Below are 12989 nucleotides of genomic sequence, written 5' to 3'. Positions count from 1 at the left end.
ACTTAAAACTTTTTATTTTTAATTAATTATCCAAAAGCTTTTATAAGAAAGTAAACATATTAAACTAGCAATAGGTTTATTAAAAATTAATATTTAATAATGATCATAATGTCAATATATGTACAAAGGTCGATAAGAAATATGTGTAATGTATAATATTTTATAAGAACTATAAATAAGGCAAGTAAAAGAAAATACTCGTATGTTCAACAAGGATATAAAAGCGAGCTCGCTATTTTGTTTTATAAGACTACTTACTAATTGAACTCGGAGAATATTCCACTGAAGGTAAAATTCGTTTGCTCTTCGCTCTTGTTAAGTTTTTGTTTATACTAGATATAAGCGGATTATAAAGTCTCATTTAACTAGTGGACTAATATTTTGAAACGTTTATTACTTTTTGAAACACAGACAACAAGGAACTACAGCCAAAAAGACTAATTCTATTATATTCATTTAAGTTTTACTTCTGTATTCTATATCAATTGGTTGTAATATATATTATAAAACAATAGATATTGTAAATAAAAAATAAACTACTAATAAAAAAATATTAGTAGTTTATTTTCAAATGAAAAGCATATGCACGTATGTGCTTTTCATTATTATTAGGTTTTTATATCGATGCCATCCTCTTCTTATATAAATCAAGCTGTATCCCGCGGTTTCACCCGCGTGTTTCAATTTATAAAGTTTCTTCATTCGTTCGTTCAGTAATTTTTGTGTGAAATAGAAATATCCAAGCATATATCTATTTTTACAAATTTTTGCACTTGTAACAGTAGAAATATCTCCATTAATGTTTCATATTTCATGTTCTTTATCTATTATTTATTTACTTATCCTTTAACGTATCTGCGATTATGTGTCATAAAAAGCTAAGTATTCCTTGGATTAGGGGCATATTGTTCTAATATAAGGTATGTGTCACCTCTTTTTCGGCGTTGAAATTTAAGATGTCTCCCTTGTATTATCCTTTTCACAGTTTATCTCCTTCGTCAACAAAGGCATATTACGTTCGCATTCCACCGAGGTGAACGACAGCGAGCCTTGCGACGATGCAAGGTCGTTTTGTGAAGGGAGACACTAATACCTACACGGTATTGTGCGACTAATTCTAGATTAAATACTTAACTTCCCGATAGAATAAAGAACAAGTCATATAAAGTATTCAAAAACCTACACGTATATGATGTATTTGCAACCGAATTCAAAAGTAATAGGTTTTCAATATGATTGCATTTTTTGTAAAGATATTTACATGATTTGTTTTAAAATAGATAAGATTTTTACTTCTCTATAGAAATCCGTGATATATTTGCAAATTTTTAATAGTTTTGTTTTGTAATAAAATATTATTAAATCATCAACAGGAAGTATGAAGGTAATGTATTGATGATGTCACTTTTCGACGTTCGATATATTGTTATATTAATCATCACTACCAAAATGAATCTAGTACCAGCTAAAAATATTTTTATTCAGGTTTTATTCTGGCTTTAAGTTATTACTTTATTACGTATTTTGTTTTTTTACAATAATGTAGTCCTTATTAATATTAAAGTTTACGAACTTTCTTCCCTATTCTTTTTGTATAGTTATTATTCAATTTTTTTTACCTAATATTTTAAACATGAATACGAGTTTATTTCTTATATCTCAGTGTCCTAAATATATATCATTAACCATTACTTTGTCTGCGTCTGAATATATAGATTAGACATGTAGTTGGATAAAAACTAGTCTGTCGTCTTTCTTCATCCTAAATACCACATAAATAACATGTATGTTATGATAAACTTCATGACCATCGGATAAGCCATTAAGATACGAAGAGATATGAGAAAAAGTCACTTTCACGTTTATAATATTGCAAAAAAGGTCTAAAAATTAATATAATAATAGTAGTGTTCTGATTTTTTTACTACGCAAATGATTATATGACTTAAAATAGATATTTGCCAGTCGTAATGAAATCTTAATTGCACTTTAATTGCATTATGTTTGTTTATATATACATGATGGAGCAGGCTTGCCATTCAAGCATGCAAGGTATTCTGATTTTCACTCAAATGTCACATATGTTTTCTCCAAATTTGTACGATATTCTTTGTTAGTGTTTATAAACTTATGTCAGTTTTCACTACGTTTTAATTTAACCTCTATGTAAACGATGAAATATAGAATGCCATTTCTTTGTGTCCGATTTCATTACTTCATGTTACTATCTTCTTCGATATATTCTAATAATTAATATACGGTTTAAAATCTTTGTACTTTACCAAAACTGTTAAAAATTATCCAAAATTTTCACGCCCTTTTATTTATTTACAAGGTTGTCTGTATGTCATTTATCCAAACTTTCGTGAAAAAAATACCATTTATTTCCAAAATTGCGAACAACATACCGAATCTGGCAACGTTGTATCAATAGAATAAATATACGGTTTGTGGCCATCTGGTCATTCTAGATGCCAATACCGGAGCGACAGGTCGACAGACCGTTACGTAGATTCCTCAACGTTTCCTAAAAGACGTGAAGTGATACGAATATAAAGTAGCACTTTTCCACCAAAGGCAGTTCATGATTATACGCATTAACCTCACGCCTCGGCGAGGTTAATTAATATGTAATTATTTTGATGAAGTAGCGGGATATACCATTGCACTGGTTCCAAGCATTCATAGTACCGGTGCTTATTAAATAAGATGTAGATATTTAATATTTTGTGATAACAGGTTACTTTATTTTAATATTATATCATAGACATTATTAAAACTATATAAAAAAGGTTAAATTTAGCCATCAAAGATTAGTATATAAATCCGGTAAATTTATAGAACATCAAGAAAGTTAAATTAAAGTTAAATTTTAAAAGATTAAAAATAAAACAGATGAACAAAATACATTGAGAATTGCATTAAAGATAGCAGATAGGAATTAACAAGAAAGCAATAACAAGTAGCGACACTATAATAATGATTATCTTTTGAATTGTAAAAGATTCGCAACAAATTGAATGGCTCATGAATCTCACGATATAATAATTGTTGTAGAATCCCTACCGTTTATTAACTTCAGAATATAGTGTTTCTCATACATATTACGATGAACAGTGATTACATTATAATTTATACCTCATATGTACTAGAGAGTATAATGTAATAGATTCTATTACATTATACTCCATTGTACCTATATAATATTTGAGATACCGATATTATTATTCACATGGCAATACCTAATTTCGACGAACAAATATAAATACAGTATAGTAAAAAAAAAAAATTAATAAGTACTTCAAATATTTACAAAATTCACTTTATTATATACGTTTTTTTAAGCAATTGATGGATTATTTGAAGTGACAGACGTTGTCTATAGACAAAAACAGAACTACGGGTTTTATAGAATAAATACCATTTCTCGTATGTTGGCATACCCGAGGTATAAGATGTTCTTTCAGCTCTGTAATTCCACTGCACTGAAAATGCATGTAAGCACAGCTGCTTAGTGATAGGATTGGAATAGATGTACAAAATAAATTGAAAGGATAATATTGATGGTATTATTATATAAAATATACACAGTTTAATATGATTTAAAGACTTATAGTACATCTATAGGAAACAGTATTTGTATAGTATTACGAGAAAATATATTTAAGAGCTACACGTAAACATTTCCAACATCCAACAATATTTGATCGAATATTTATATCAAATAACTCGAACACATTCTGTATCCTTTGATAAGATTTCGTTGAAGTTATTCTGTGAAAATGTATGTAGACATTTGAAGGTGAAAGAATAAGTGTGTTTTCAAATATAATATTCCTACTAGAAAAATATTTTCTATTGTATTTGAATACAATTTAATGATATTGTTTGATTTTTCGCTGTAAGTTGGTATATAAAATCGAATATATAGAATGTTATACGACATTGCATTTCTTTAAAGCTTTATATTGAAGAAAATTGTATTTGCATGAGCTCTTTATTCGCTGTAGCTCTTACAAACGGTAAAACAGGTCGTACAATTTACTTGGAAATGCCTCAGGCGACATTAGTCAAAGCACAGATATTTTCGCATATTTTTGTTTGAAATTGAGTCTTGTCACCTCGAGATAGAGTATTGCCCTGTACAGACAGTTGAAAACAGTAATTTTCTTGAATCGTCGGAAACAGGAGAGGAGAGGATTCTCGGTGGATAATCGAATTCATTAGCACTCATTGTACTGTAAATAGTGCGGAAGGATGGTCTTGTTCCACTGTAATCTATTTATGTTATTGACAAGACCTATAGTTTATTCCTTTCCATTTTGATATTTTATAACGGCATTCTATTAAAGTAAATACTCTATTATTTGATAATAGATCATTATAAAATAATGATTCTTATTTGTAGAACTTAACAAACGTTAATATCATATTTATATTTAAAAAGTAGTTTCAGTCAAGTCAGTCAAGAATAGGCAAAAAATGCATTTGTTGCTGTTTATGAATAAAATTTTGATTTGCAAAAACTAGCGACTTTAAATACTTGAAATTAGTATGTGAAATTGCGTATAAATAATGGCAACAATCACATTACGTCACGAATTATTATAAAAACATGGGAGTAAATCCGATCTAACTCAGGAATATTTTTGAATTTAAAAATTTAAATAAAATTGTCAAAAGGAAGACATCGAGCCTGCCAGGAGTCGAACCTGGAATCTCCTGATCCGTAGTCAGGCGCGTTATCCATTGCGCCACAAGACCGATGCTGCAAACAGCGAAATACCATTTCCTTATCGAGCGGCTTATTAGTAAAGTTTATATAAATGTTTTATAAAGAATCTAATAATATTTTTAATAAAAATTTGGCTTAGTTATATCTTACTTTTGACAATAATTATATTGTGCCTGGCGGTACATAAAAAACACTACGCACATGTTTTTGTGTACACCTATGGCATAGTCTTCGGTGATACGTGAAATTATGATCTTTTCTGCATAAAGTTCGAATATTAACAAAACTATCATGAAACTACTACTAGATTAAATGCTTTCAACTTAAACAAAAAAATGGCTTTTTAATCAGCAAAAATAAATAAAATTAGTAAAAAAATCAGTGTCGAATTATTTATTTTTTATTTATAATTTTAAATTGAGTAGGTATTTAAACATATCCAAAAATCTTATTAGAACGAGACGCATAAAACTCGCACAAAATTCTTTTTAATAAAAACATTTTTATTTTAGCCGAAGTAAGTAGTAAATTCAGTAATCCTAATACTGTCTTTTACCTTTATAATCCATTGGTTTGGATTAATACTGTCTCGTGAACTCTCGTACCACGTCTCGGTTGTATTTGTACTCCTAACGAGATAGGTACAACGAATACTTATATAGGACTAAGATTAATGACGCCCTCTAAAACGTTCTTTGCATTTGAACTTCACTAAATATGTAATAAACTAAGCATTCTGTACTTAGTAGTTACTATATTAAATGTAGCTACACGACTCTATTCAAGCAAAATTTAAATTAAATAGTCGTGAGCTTTTACCGAAAGAATGAGTAACTTCGTATTTGATGTTTAAATATTCTTATACTTTCGCGTAACAGATCCTCGACTTTAGTTATATATTTTAATATAAGTTATTAGCTTGAATTTCATTATATTACTTGGAATTTGCTTAGTAAATGCAATATATGAGAGAGAGAAATCATAATCTAAGATCCCGTTGCTGATTTATGCAGGTATCAGACGTTTGGTTTTAATGAAAGATGCGCGCAAATATACAATCTATTCAGGTTGTCTGCTCTCAGTTAACCTATTAGCTGCAACCAAGAATTGCTAAGTGGCAACCTTATTTGCGGTCATTTTTTATTATAAAAAAGTTGGCGACACCATATATTTAAGCTTAATATTCCAGCTAAAAATATGGTATTTATGTCAAAAGCTCAAAACGAAACAAAATTTTATAAATTGTTCATTTTAAAATCTTAGAGAATATTAATGTAGTACTTTCACACACGTTAAAATACCGGCCTTACTAAAATGTATTGAAAATTTACACAAACAAATATTGAAGCCGCCCGAAGTCGAGGCGGGCTGCTAGCATTAAATAAATTTAGTATAGACAGATAGGTCATATCTAAGTTTATAGCCCACTTAATGGAAAGTGGTAACCGACGCCTATAGCTATAAACATAACAATACATCTTATCCTAAATAATGTGAGCAGAGGCGCGGAAAGTAGCTAGTATACCTGTACTAGCTATTATAATAAAAAAATGGAGATTAAATGGAGCTTTGGGAAAAGGTATTGTTAGTAATGGGTACTCCATTACTAACAACTCCTTTCTTTATAAGCCGCCTTCCTTATATACAAAGGCCTCTATACTACTACTGATATTAATAGATTAATAGTTTTATTCCAGTTCGCAAAAAACTGGTTTAAAAAATTATGACAAAAAACTTGATTGGAGTTAATGCTGTTCTCGGCCATAGCAGTGGTCACGCAATTATAAATTGTGGTTTAGTCTATTTTGTACCAAATATTCACGCATTCATTGCCATTTTAGGTTAAATATCATTGTAAATAATTGCAAACAATAGTGCAATCGTATGAAGAGACCCTGAAAATATCACACGCGATAGAGATTATGATATTAACTTTGGTTCATAATTTACAAATATGGAGGACCATACCTACACATAAAAATAATGTCTCGTTATCCAAATTTGATGTTTTTTTTTGTATATTTTTGGTACGCGATATTTTTATTAAATTACATTAGTAAATAAATACAAATGAATGAAGGTGTTTCAGAATTAAAACATATTTCAGAATCAGTGTTAGTCAATGAGGAAGCCTTATGTTCAGCACTAGATAGTTAACTGTGAAATCATTATGATGATGTTGATAATAAACATGGCACACACAGGCTTGCACAGAATTATATAGATGTTTAATTTTATAAACGTACGCCTCAAGTACTGTACGCAGTATATATTAAAGATTATACTTTGTAATAGTACTACTGCCTACTTTGGTTTTGCTTTGCTAATGCTGTTGAAAGTATAGAACACGCGACGTCCGCACCGCGTATGACCCCCTTAGCTGTAACAGTAACGGGTTGCTAACCGTTGCGCGGCAGATGTATCGCTTGCGGTATTACCCGCACAAGTTATATAAGTAAACTAAAGATTGAGTAAGTACAGGGTTAGAATGCCGTGAGATAGGTGAGGTGTAGTAACTGCAGGTGTTATAGTTTGATGATATTAAAATATTATATGCATCATTAGTCTAAATGTCAAACCTTAATGAACTCACACACGCCCAGTTATTAAAGATTTTTCAGTAAATCTCTTAGGAAAAAAATATTTTCACCAATATAATTAAGACATTAATTTTACAAGAAACGCTTTGTAATTAAAGCTATTAAGTTACTTGAAACAAGCTAAGTAAAGCAAAAATTCAAAGTTTGAAATTAGGAGTTTCGGGTGTTAGTTTATAAATTAATTAAGTTACACAGCTTAGTTGCGGTGTGTGAACTTAGGTAAAGCCAAAGTTCGAGGAATATGTACATAGTAATGCACTTAGCACAACATTCTAATGATTATGCTCATGAATAATAATATTGATGAGACAATAATTATAGTTACGTTACTAATCTATATTTCATTCTACTGTTTTAATCTTTATTTAAGTAAATTTAGCGAACATATCTTTATAAAAAAAATTATATCTTTATATATATGTATATATATAAAATTTTCTTCATCTTTATAAAATTAGGAGTTTGCCCTAACGATAAGACCGCCTTTTGTACCTTTATGTGTATATTTCAATGTGTATTTATGTTACTGTATTTCACTTGAACTATTCACTTGTCATTGTATAATTTTATTTATGGTGCATTTATTGCATGAATTGAAATTGAATTAAATAAAATAAATAAATAATAATAAAATCACTTTATACTATATTACTTTGTTATGTCCATGGAACTGTTCATATCTATAGGTAACAGTTATCATTATCATATGTTTTGTTGAAATACCTATAGATATTTCATGTGTATTAACAATGTGATATCCATAGTTAAATACCTATATGGATGATTACCATTTTCTGTCAAATGGGTTAAAATTGGTAAAAAAGAATAGTCCTAGTCACGTTTTATATTTGGTTTAAAATAAAATTCAAGCTTAAATATTTCATAAAATGTTTTGCAATATTTGTGTTTTATATTATATATTTATGAAATTTTAAGTGGCCCACTTATCACCAACTATCTCTATTGTTTGCCATTTATTGGCAAATTACCAGAATCGTACTTTCCATGCGGGTTCGTTGTTTGTGCGGTGGGAATTTAAAAATAAACAGCATAAATTTTTTGCTGCTTTATAATAGTTACAAATGAAATAATTATCGTCTATTACTTATTTAATTTTAATGAATTGGTACTAAATTCCCCTGAACTGAAGTGACATAAAACGATAGTGTTATATTTTTGTGTAACGAGGGACAAGTTTGAAATAAAAACCTATTATTTATTTTTTTATTTGTATACTTTTATTATATTTATCTTTGAATAGTATAAAGTAATTGTGTTTTTATTGAACTATTTTTGAGTCATCCATTAGCAATGTTTAGAATAAATTAACTAGTAAATATTGTATTCATATATGAATTAACAATTAATGTCATGAATCATCAATGAAGGTAGAATGATATCGAAGGCACGACTACGTAAGTTAGTAATTCTATTATAATTCATTAAACATCGGTTTTTAATCATTATTATACACAGAAGTAACTTTTAAAAGTATAATTTTTTTTTTTTTTTTATAAAACTTAGAATGGCAAACAAGCTGACGGCCCACCTGATGGAAAGTGGTAACCGTCGCCTATAGACATGAGCAGTACCATGGACATAACAGAGTATACTGTTTCGTCCATGATACCCCCATGCGTTGCCATTCCTGAGGACTCAGGTGTTATTCCTCTGTACCCAATAAATTCACGCCATATCCCACCCTTCAAACCGAAACACAGCCATGCAAACACAACTGCTTCACGGTTGAAACACGAATGGGACAGAGGTACCCAAGCAATCGACAAATAATAATAAATATAAAGGTAATAATCATAATAAAGGTAATAAACAATAAATATCAAAAATGTCCTTACATTTTTGATATTTATCGAAAATTCGAAGGAATATTAATTTTATTCTGTTGCAATTCTCTAAGAACTTTCAACAATATTTAACGCCGATTTTAGTTTGGAGTAAAATAATTTTTATTTTGCAGTGGAAAATGTATAATTATAGCAAGAAATAATGCGGGAACGGGGCGATTATGAAGCAATATTGAGCAATTAGCTGGCGAGCTCGTTCCAGCCGGCAGCCGGTGCAACAGCCGCTTAGCCATCGACTACGTTTGTAGTATTGAACATCCATAAAATTGCAAGATCTGTTTCAAAACTTCGCTTTTTATTTTATATGCACTGCAGCATTTCTTATTTTAAAAGAATGTTCTGTTTTTACTAATGTTTCTGTTCCATGTTCGAATGTTGATTTAAAAGGTATAAAAGATGTTGATAATTAAAAAATAAAAGTTTGTACTACTCTTTGCATTTATAATGAAAGTAGATTGTTTATACTTTAAAAATTACATAGTTTAATTGCAGAAAGTTTTGTAACAATATCTTAAGTATTAATAGAAAGAAAATGAATAATAACAAGAAAGTAATAAAATAGGTTGAGTAATCTTATATTTTATTTTTACTGCGAGTAAAAATAAAATACATGTATAACGATGTATTATATTGAAAGTGAAGCATAAATAAGAGATGTTAAGTGATTGTAATTATAAATAGAAAGAAATCTTGTCATCAAAAATCAAAATGTAAAAACAAATGTAAATCTCTAGAAAGCGTTGCGAATGTTTCTCATTTGAAAAATATCTGCTTCGTTGAATTAAGTTATTAGGTAACGTGTTTAGATAGGTGCAACGAGTTTAAATGAGCTGGAGTTTATATTAATGCAGTTTTTAGAAATTTATTTTAAATATAGTATTTAGTTTGTTAGAAATTTTATAATATAAAGGAATAGAACCAAAATGTATGTTTATCATGATTGCGCTTTAGGAGAAAGCATCAGTTGAGGTTATCTCTATTAAAATACAGAAATAAGGGGATGCAGCGAGGCGCGTCGTGACTATGGTACAGCAGGCTGGTGGGGGAAGGGGAGACCGGTCCGCCGTCAAGATGTCGTACTGTCCCCGTTTGCCTTGCCTTATAGTGTTGTTGTTTATTATAGTGAGAAATTCAGTAAATGTATGTATACAGGAAGGCAGAAAGGTATGACCATATAAGTACTAATGCATTGAATTATAGTTAAAGATAAGAGAAACATTATTAATTAAATTAAGTGATAATATTCTTTTAAGATATTGTGTACTGGCAAAAAGGTTTACTCAACTAACGTTTACGAAAATATATTATTATTCTATTATTAGTTGTATATCTACCTAATAATATTTATTGAATTTTATAAAATACACTTTTAGGCGGTTAACAACATATTATAAAATTAAATAACATACAAAATATCTGAAGTATTGATAATAGTTAAAAGTAAATTATAAATTAAATTAAAACCAAAACGTTGCGAATTTTTAATAGGAACGCTATAGCTAAAATAGTACGCGGCGCGTTGATGTCTTCAGTTTGATAGCATAATCTTCCGTTTTCTTAGTACTTAAAGTTGACAAACAAATGGTTATAAGCACGGCGTTGTCAACGTTCACATTTGAACAGAGCATTAAGATCGCGTCGAAGCTGATAAAAGATCACTTAAAATCTCAGAGATGGAAGAAAGTTGCCCAACCGAAAGCCGTCCGGCAAGATCGGAATTTTGGTCGTACACGTATTAGCGACCCGGCGGCGCGCCCACCTGTTCACCACACCTGAACTAAAAGTGTGTCAGCTCTGACTCCTCGAACTCAACGATCGATCGTCACAACTTTCACATTACCTTAAATTAACACTCGACCGAGCGCAATGATACGTACAGATAATGCATGCTCAACACTCAAGGTACCTTTCGTATTTCCCCGGCGTTCCAATGTAAAAATCCGGTTATGCACTATCAGGGGATGGGGTTAATGCACGGGCACTGTGCTGTAACACAAAAATCACTACACTTGAGTCACAAGGTCTGTCACATGGTCGGCAGGCCAGTGCGGTCGCGACGGCCGCCAGGTAGGCACTGAGGCTTTCTTTGAGACGACACGCGCGGGCGCAGGTAAGAACGAGACTACGGTGCTTACACAAACACAAGGAAACTATTGCCGATGTGTGCACTCTGTATGTCGCCAGGGAGTGATTTGACAGGGAATAACTTTGAAGAATACAAATTAACAAGTCCGTTGAATACGGACGGACTCGTTAATTTATATAAGAGGAATATGTCTTTCTATTATTCACTGTCCGGTATCAGAATACGTATTTCACGGTTTAGTACCATATTAATATTTTATTTTATTTTTAATGGATTTTTTTATATTTGAGACAGAAGACAAGAATTTTTAAAATTATAATGGATACATGAGATTATTTTTTTAATATAATATATGATAATGGAATGATAACCCTGGCGGGGTACGGTATATGGCGGTATACGCTGGTGGGGCACCACTGAGGGATAATAAGTAAAGAATAAAACAGGTACGTTAGCACATCTTAACAGATTATTTAAGATTAAATCACGACGGTTTCCAGGGAGAACCGTGAGAAGGTCGACCTGACGGACCCATTGACAGCAATGTACTCTACATTGCTGTCAATGGGTCCTTTAGTCCCCATTACTAACAATCAGTTTCTCGAGATGATTTATTGAATTGAGAGACGTATGCAATATATAATGTAAGGACGGAAGTGGCCATATAAATAATTTTGTAAGGATCTGAAAGCATATATAACTATCATAGCTAGCAGAGGTAAAGTATTAGATATAAAATAGATACCCTAACTTCTGACGAGAATTACATGCATAAAATTTCTTGTACTATTTATGCCTTTTAGTAATATTGCTTTATAATATAATGGTAACTTTGATTTATGCGATGATCCATTTAATGACTAAGTAAGAATATTACCACTACTTTTCGTCCTCAGGATATAGCAAGAGATAATTAAGAAAATTAGTGCAATAAAAGGAAAGTTAGATATAAAAAATTATATCACATCACCTTATTATAGTAATAGCGATGATAATTAGCTGATCATTAATTTAGTTTTATTATGGTAAGGTTAACGTAACCTTGACATGCTTTAAGATGACTTGACATAAACTTTTCTGTTTCTAGTTATTTAAATATATTTATAGTTATTTATTCTACATTATTCAATCAATATGTTTATGGTATTACATTTACATGTTACAGTTATAGCACATACACAAGATGGGTCTATCTTCCGACACACTGTGCAGACTGTGCGGGGAGAAATCGGAATCCATGGAACACTTGATGTGCAACTGCGATTCGTTGGCAAGTATGCGTATGAGTCTACTGGGAACGGCTTATCCAGAACCAGGGGACTACAGATATCTTAAACCGCGGGATATCGTTAGGGTAACACATAGGATCTATGAAATGATGGTATAGGGCAGGGGGAAGCACAAAAAATCCGTATGGTTCGACGTGCATCAGCTTAGCTGACCCCATATGCGAAAAATAAGATACATTTACGTGTAGTTATTTGCTATATTTCAATTTCATGGGAACATCTACGTATATTGTATATTATTATAACATATTCTATATTAGTAAAACCATATAAATACATTTTAAATTTGTAAAAATATTGCAAACCTAAATATATTTCAATGCACCGTAAGATTTGGAACAGTAACCGTAATAATGCGTATCTTCTATACGTATATTATTACTTTTATATTAGTTTTTTTGCCCGCTATTTCAT

General features: G+C 30.6%; 1 protein-coding gene and 1 non-coding gene across 5 annotated transcripts in view; both read right to left on the bottom strand.

The window, feature by feature from the left end:
- The window catches only part of LOC113515566 (sushi, von Willebrand factor type A, EGF and pentraxin domain-containing protein 1), a 107734-nt gene extending 96429 nt beyond the window's left edge, over positions 1-11305 (bottom strand). For 3 of the 4 annotated variants that reach the window (XM_031912486.2, XM_026899825.3, XM_052893216.1), the window contains exon 1: positions 11107-11305. The gene's annotated coding sequence lies outside the window, so the exon portion shown is untranslated. Of the gene's footprint in view, positions 1-11077 lie in introns of all 4 variants that reach the window. The other variant, XM_026899826.3, reaches the window with a different exon arrangement.
- On the bottom strand, positions 4692-4764 carry Trnar-acg (transfer RNA arginine (anticodon ACG)). The gene has a single exon. It is a non-coding gene; the product is annotated as a tRNA-Arg (tRNA).
- Positions 11306-12989: the final 1684 nt, after the last annotated feature.

The sequence above is a fragment of the Galleria mellonella genome, unplaced genomic scaffold (assembly GCF_026898425.1).
Source record: "Galleria mellonella isolate WM207_F2 unplaced genomic scaffold, CSIRO_AGI_GalMel_v1 utg173, whole genome shotgun sequence".
Classification (NCBI taxonomy): domain Eukaryota; kingdom Metazoa; phylum Arthropoda; class Insecta; order Lepidoptera; family Pyralidae; genus Galleria; species Galleria mellonella.
Note: the sequence above shows the minus strand (reverse complement) of the source record. Positions and strands in the feature narration are given on the sequence as shown.